Source organism: Leptonychotes weddellii, chromosome 3, assembly GCF_054177405.1.
Source record: "Leptonychotes weddellii isolate Sample4059 chromosome 3, ASM5417740v2, whole genome shotgun sequence".
Taxonomy (NCBI): domain Eukaryota; kingdom Metazoa; phylum Chordata; class Mammalia; order Carnivora; family Phocidae; genus Leptonychotes; species Leptonychotes weddellii.
This window is the reverse complement of record NC_138371.1, coordinates 3,469,555-3,476,063: the sequence shown is the minus strand read 5'-3', so window position 1 is coordinate 3,476,063 and position 6,509 is coordinate 3,469,555. Positions and strand designations below refer to the sequence as shown.

The 6,509-nt window shown below is 49.2% G+C and overlaps 1 long non-coding RNA gene across 1 annotated transcript in view; it reads left to right on the top strand.

The window, feature by feature from the left end:
- LOC145720767 (uncharacterized) overlaps positions 1-5,670 on the top strand; it is a 10,962-nt gene extending 5,292 nt beyond the window's left edge. Inside the window, exons 2-3 of the long non-coding RNA XR_014143980.1 lie at positions 4,881-5,097; positions 5,254-5,670. This is a non-coding gene — a long non-coding RNA (uncharacterized LOC145720767). The remainder of the gene's footprint in view (positions 1-4,880; positions 5,098-5,253) is intronic.
- Positions 5,671-6,509: the final 839 nt, after the last annotated feature.

The following is a 6,509-nucleotide window of genomic DNA, read 5'->3' as shown; positions in this document are numbered from 1 at the left end:
TTCCTCCCTTCCTCCCTTCCTTCCTTCCTTCCAGCGGCATGCATTAACAGAGTAGCTGCTGTGTGCCAGACACTGTATTTGCCATGTTTGTCCCCTCCCCTCATTGTCTCTAGGAGCCACACTCATCTGCATTCGCTAGCCCTGAGCACCACACCACAGCACAAGGATGAGCAAATGCTTGTTGAATGAATGCACTGTCCTCATGACACCCACCTGGGGTCCTGCCCCAGCTTCTTCACATGTGCCGCCCTGGGGCAGGACGACTGACCTGGATACCTTCTGAAAGCTTGGATTCGGAAGCAGGCCCTCTTGCAGTGTGTCCCAGCGAGGACGGGGAGGGTACCTTTGGGTTGGTAGCACCCTCTGAACACCCCATCTACAGACCTCTCCAAAGCTCTCGCCAATAGGCTCAGTCTCAGGCTTCAAGCTCTGCCCTAAGCAGCCCACAGTCCTGGGAGACTGAGCCCCACTCTTGTTCTGGTCCCCTTGGGCAGAATTCCCATAAAGATCCCATTTTATAATCCATTCCTCCCCTGCTTGCTGTCTGATCTGACCCCTCTGAGCACCAGGCCCTTGTCTCCCCCAGATGCTGAAGCTCCCCGCTGTGCTTGAGCACCTGGATCATTTCCCTGAGGCTCTAGGGTTTTCCTGTCTCAGCTGGCTCCCTCCCTTCCCAGGCTCGGGTCTCTGCCTCCAGGCCCTCCCAAAGGCTCGACTCACATTCTCTCTGGTGAGGAGCATAGCTTCACTTTTCCCCGCTGTGCATGTATCTTGACGACTGAGGATGGCCAAGGGCCTTTTCCTGTCCCCTCCTGCATCAGTAAGTATCCTGCACATGGGAAGACACAGGACAAGTTTGCTGCCTTGAATTCTCCATGTGAACTAGCTTTCAATGAATTTATTACAAGCTAAAGAGCGGACGTTAGACAATAAGGATCCTTTTTCGTATACTTTTAGTTAATTTGGAGATTTTAAGTGGCTTTATTGAGGTACAATTGCCACGCAGCAACTGCACAAGTTGGAAGTGTACAATTCGATCAATGCTGACATTTTTACGATGCAACCATCACCACAAAGCACGTGGAGAACATGCCCATCACCACCAAGGCTTCTTCCCAGTCCCTAGTCATCCCCCCTTGCGCCTGTGCCTGCCCCTCTCCCATCCCCAGGCAGCCATGAATCTCGTTTCTGTCAGTAAGAGGACTTTGCAGTTCCTAGAACTGTAGATAAATGCAATGCAGAGCATGTACTCATTTTTATCCTTCATGGTTCACTCCGCCTCGTTATTTTGGGACTCGTCTATGTTACTGTGTGTATCGACGTCTCTTTCCTCTGCGTGGCTGAGCAGCGTCCCATTGCCCGGATGCATTGCTCTTGTTTTTTATCCATTCACCTGTTGATGAACACTGGGTTGTTTCCACCTTTTGGCCACGTGAATAACCTGCTGTGGGCATTTGTGTCCACGTCTGCCATTGCATGGATATTGCTTTTTTTTCCTTCTTGGGTAAATGCCTAGGAGTGGAATGGCTGAATCCTATATTAGACGTGTGTTTAACTTTTAAAGAAACTATCAACTTCAGACAGGGACCATGGGAACAAGCCCCAAGTGGAAAGCACTGTGCACCTGGGACACTTTCCGTTGGTTGTTACGGTTAAACCGCTTCTCTTAGGGAGCAGAGCCAGGATGTGCCCAGGACAGGGCCCCCTATTCTAGCTGGATTTAAAACAGAGAGCCCTGGCCCCAAAAAGCATGGAAGAGGGGCCGGAGTCGCCTGCCAATATCGACCAGTCAGGACAATCTGAGTCCAACCAATCAGAACAAGGTCCTTCCAACCAATCAAGACAAACATCCTCCCCCCCCCACCCCGCCCTTGGTTAGCATATTGGACCCAAGTGGGAAGCAGAGGGAGCATTCTGTGCTTATGGAGGGCCTCCTCTCTGTGCTTTCCGTGGGTGTTCTGCCTCCTTCAGCTGCAGCTGGAGCCCCCGTAAGGCCTTGCCTGTGCCTTGGACTTTTGGGTCCGGCCTTGTTTCTGTGGTTGTCGGGCCCAAGAACCCGACAGGGTAACAATAGTTTTGTTTCTGTTTTTGTTTTTTAAGATTTTATTTATTTATTTGACAGTGAGAGACACAGTGAGAGAGGGAACAGAAGCAGGGGGAGTGGGAGAGGGAGAAGCAGGCTTCCCACCAAGCAGGGAGCCCAATGTGGGGCTCAATCCCAGGACCCCGGGACCATGACCCGAGCCGAAGGCAGACGCTTAACGACTGAGCCACCCAGGCGCCCACGACAGTGTTTTTCCAAGGGCGTTGAGCCTTGTCTGTTCCCACCAGCACTGTAGGAAGGTTCCGGCCCCTCCGGTTTGCACATGGTTCTGGCTGCGTGCACGCTAGTGGCGTTTCAAAAAGCTGATTCTCAGGAAATTCCAAAGGGATTCAAGATTTCTCCAGGCCCCTGAAATGTCTGGGACTGAAGTATGTGCTCTGTTCCAGTTCTTAGAGCCAACTTCGCAGGCCGGGCCAGGCTCTGGGCTGTTGGGGTGGGGTCCTTTCTGCAGCCCAGTGCTCTCCATGGGGGCTCTCTGCCCGGCTCCGGGGCCAAATGCAGCTTGTGGAGCGGGCCAGGGGATTGGAGGGTGTGAGAGGCACTGGGGGGGAACCGCAGTCTCTCTGAGTCAGATCGCACTGATCTCTCCTACTCGCCCAACCTGCTGTCTACAGAGCTGAGACCGGCATGTGCCAGCCCCTAATCCAAGCCTGGTGAGGGGATGGGCAGCTCAGTCTCTTGGACTAGGAAGAAGCAATGTTTGGATTTCCACTGTGTTTTTCTAACATTTAAAATGACGGTATTTTAACTTCTTAGTCTATGCTAATTTCAAAAGATCCGAGACACCTGGATCGTGAGAAAAGCTACGCGTGTAGAGGGAGAGCATAGGGGCTTCACCCTAGGACCACTACTGACGGATGGCATGTCGTTCCTCAGACCTTTCCTGAGAAGCCGTGTGGCGTGCAGGGGATGCACTAAATGCTCGGGAGAGCAAAGCCACACGGACCACAGATAGACAGACAGAAAAGGCACATTTGCAGACCCTGGGCACATCCGTAAAATGGATTCGGGTGTTGAGGGTTTCAAAAGAAGGAAAGGCTCGTCGGATTCCCAGATTTGGGGAGATGCTGGAGAGCTTTTTTGGGTTGTAGAATGGCCACGCTGAAGAGTTACAGGATTTGTAGGTTTTCGCAGTGGGGGGAGTAGGAACGCCTGAGTTGGGGCAGGTTGGAGGGAATTATAAGTTGAGGGAGAAGTATGAGCAATTTCCTGGTGGTAGGGATGTGAGCAGCCACCTAATTTGCTGGAAGTAAGTTCCAGAAGGGACGTAACAGACATAAGGTTCGAAGGGTATTGGGCATATTGCCGAGGTTCTGCAATACGCAGGAGAGAGATTTGTGCCTCTGAGAGCAACAAGCAGCACGAGCAATTGGCCAGGAGGGACCACTTGGCCAGGGCTGCGCGTGAGGAGCCCTGCAGGCCTGGTGGGGAGGGCTGCAGTGGGGGGAGGGGGGGGAGGGAGGCACTTCACTCCAGGTGAAGACAGGTGGAGATGTCGAGAGTCTGCAGCAGGTGTCCCTCGTGGTGGGGATATAAGAGGAGTGCATTGAGAGGAAACCCAGATGGGGACTGGAGGCCTTGGAAGGGGATTGCATTTAGGGACCGGGAGCGAGGAGGCTTGAGGTTGTGAGCACGGTGACCGTGGGGCCGGCGGGGGTTTACCGTAATGGGCAAATCTCACACGTGTTGACCCAGAGAATGGGAAGATGAGTAGTACCCTGTAGTTAAGTGACGAGTAGTGCTAGCTGAGGTGCATCAGCTGCGTCACGGACCTCAGACTTAACACAGTGTGTGAGCCTCCCGTAAGTCGCGGTGGGTGCGGTGTTTCCGTGCGGCAGCTGACCCTGTTGCTAACCTGGGCTAACCATTCAGTGACCCGGGCCAACTCCTTCTCCGCCATCTCCCACCTGTTCCCATGAAGAAGAGCAAGTCCAAGAGCTTCAGTGTATCACCTCTGTTGCCCTTTCACCAAGGCCATAGGAAACTTCTTAGATGGGTACCAGACACCCGAAACCCTGGTCTACAGCTCCTCAAGCCCATCCAATAAGATTGCTCTCATTTTTCCAAGTTTGGGGCCCCTTCTTTTCCTTTATTGCATGCATACCAGCACACTGTCCTGAGATAATGGATATTCTTGTGATTTCACAGTAATTTTTCAAAACAAATACAAAACTATGTTATTAAATTTAAAATATCAGTTATAATGTTAATGAAGGCAGGATAGTCCCCTTCGTTTTTATATCATTCACCCAGTTCCTTATTATAAGAGGACTCATTTTCCTGCATGAATGTAGTGAGTTGTACTGAATACGTACCTACAACAGTTTTGTTCTTTTTTTTTAAAGATTTTATTCATTTATTTGAGAGGGAGAGAGAGCACAAGCAGGGGGAGCGGCAGGCAGAGGCAGAGGGAGAAGCAGACTCCCCGCTGAGCCGGGAGCCCAATGCGGTGCTCCATCCCAGGACCCTGAGATCGTGATCTGTGCCAAAGGCAGATGCTTAACCCACTGAGCCACCCAGGTGCCCCAGAGCAGTTTTGTTCTTTACAATTTCCTCCACTGGGAAGTTACTCAGCCAAAAGAAATGAACCATTGTGTGGTTCTCAATCATGCCACGTTGACTTCCAAAAATATTCCCAGCACTTTTTATATTTTTACAAACAATGTAGGAGTGTGTTTGTTTCAGCCATGCCAGCCTTGCATGTGTGGATTTTCCACTATTTCACTGATAAAACGTATCCTAAGTGCTACCTCATTTTCTTTCTTTTTTTTTTTAGAGCATAATGAACACAGCTTTATTGTGGAATAATTGTAAAATGCAGATATGCAAGGAGAACAAAATGAAAGCTACCTACAGTTTTATCTTCTAGAGATAGCCCATGATACCGTCTTTCAAGAATTATCCCTACGCACATACATGAGGCTTTAACAGATTGTACTTGTCTGAATGACTATATGAGGGTTTGCCCTGGATACCAGACATTCCCTTAATAAGTAAGCATATGTTTTTAAACCGTCAGAGAGTTTATTTCTTTTAATTCCGTATTTAAGACATTCAATTTAACAGTCTCAGCTCTTGTTTTAAAACTAATTATTCAGGTTGGTGCCTAAGGCTTTTTGCCCTCTTTGTACTTTCCTGGGCCTAAGCAGCTGTATTGAGATGCGTGGGTGAACGTACTTTGGACGCACGTGGACACGGTTCGCTCCGGAACCATCACACCACTTCCCCGGCTTCCATCACCTGGACCTGCAACAAGACGAGGCACTCCATGTGTCTTTAACCTTTTCCAATCTAATAGGTGAGACACATCAATTTTTAAGTTTGAATTTCTGTTTATTGACAAAATTAAATATTTTCAATGCTTCATTCCTGTGTTTTTCATGCAAATCTATCATTTTATGAATACATTGTGTCCTCTTTTTAAAACTGTTTTGAGAAGACTCGTATTATATTAAGGATTCCAATTACTTGTCCTACATGCTGCAGATATTCCCAATATGTTGGTTTACTCTTAATACTTTCTGGACTCCTTTAATATATGAATACTTGTGATTTTAAGCCTGAAATAAATCAATGAACACCTTCTTTGTGTACTCTGATTTTGGAATTATGCTGAGAAAGGCCAAACCAATGCCAGGGTTTTGTTTGTTTGTTTTGCTAACATTTTCCTCTAGCTGTTGAAAATTTTTTCATTATTTTATCGTTTCGCTTCAAAAGAGGCTATCTCTAGTCCAGCTGAAATGTACTTGGCTCATCAGTTGAGATAAGGATCTAAACGGTTAACCAGTGACCTTATCACCGTGTTGGATAATCCATCCTTTCAACAATCTTTTGAAATGCCAGCCAGGTAGGAGGAGAAATTAGCACTCTTTTACGTGGGTGACCTGATAACTGTCTTCAGATATTGTGCTGTCTGTGATGCGGGGGAGGGCTCGCCATTCCGTGCGGCCGGAGAGCAGAGGTGGGAGCCGTGGGTGGAAGGAGCACACTGTTGACTTGAGTGTAGAAGAGAAAACCACTTGCTAGAATGCAGCAAGGAATTGTTTGGAATTGAAGTGGTCACTTTGGCAAGAGTCACCCCCATTCCAGAACTGATCTAGGCAGCTCCCCTGGTCACGTGGGGAGGGCGGTGGTATCAAGGGGCTCCGATTCCCTTCTAGTCCTGAGAGTCCTGATTCTATGGATTGGAGGCAAACCGGGACTCAGAACATCCCTTTCTATAACCTGGCACTGGCTACAGAGAACCCCAGGGCCGACCATGGGGCTTCACTGAATCAGAACAAACAGACCTTGATGCCAGGGCAGGGGCTTTACCCTGGTGGTCTGTGTGCATCCGGTTCACCGTGGATGCAGCTGACCCAACGTGGCCCAGTGTGAGAATGTGGCACAGACCAGTGACAGGCAT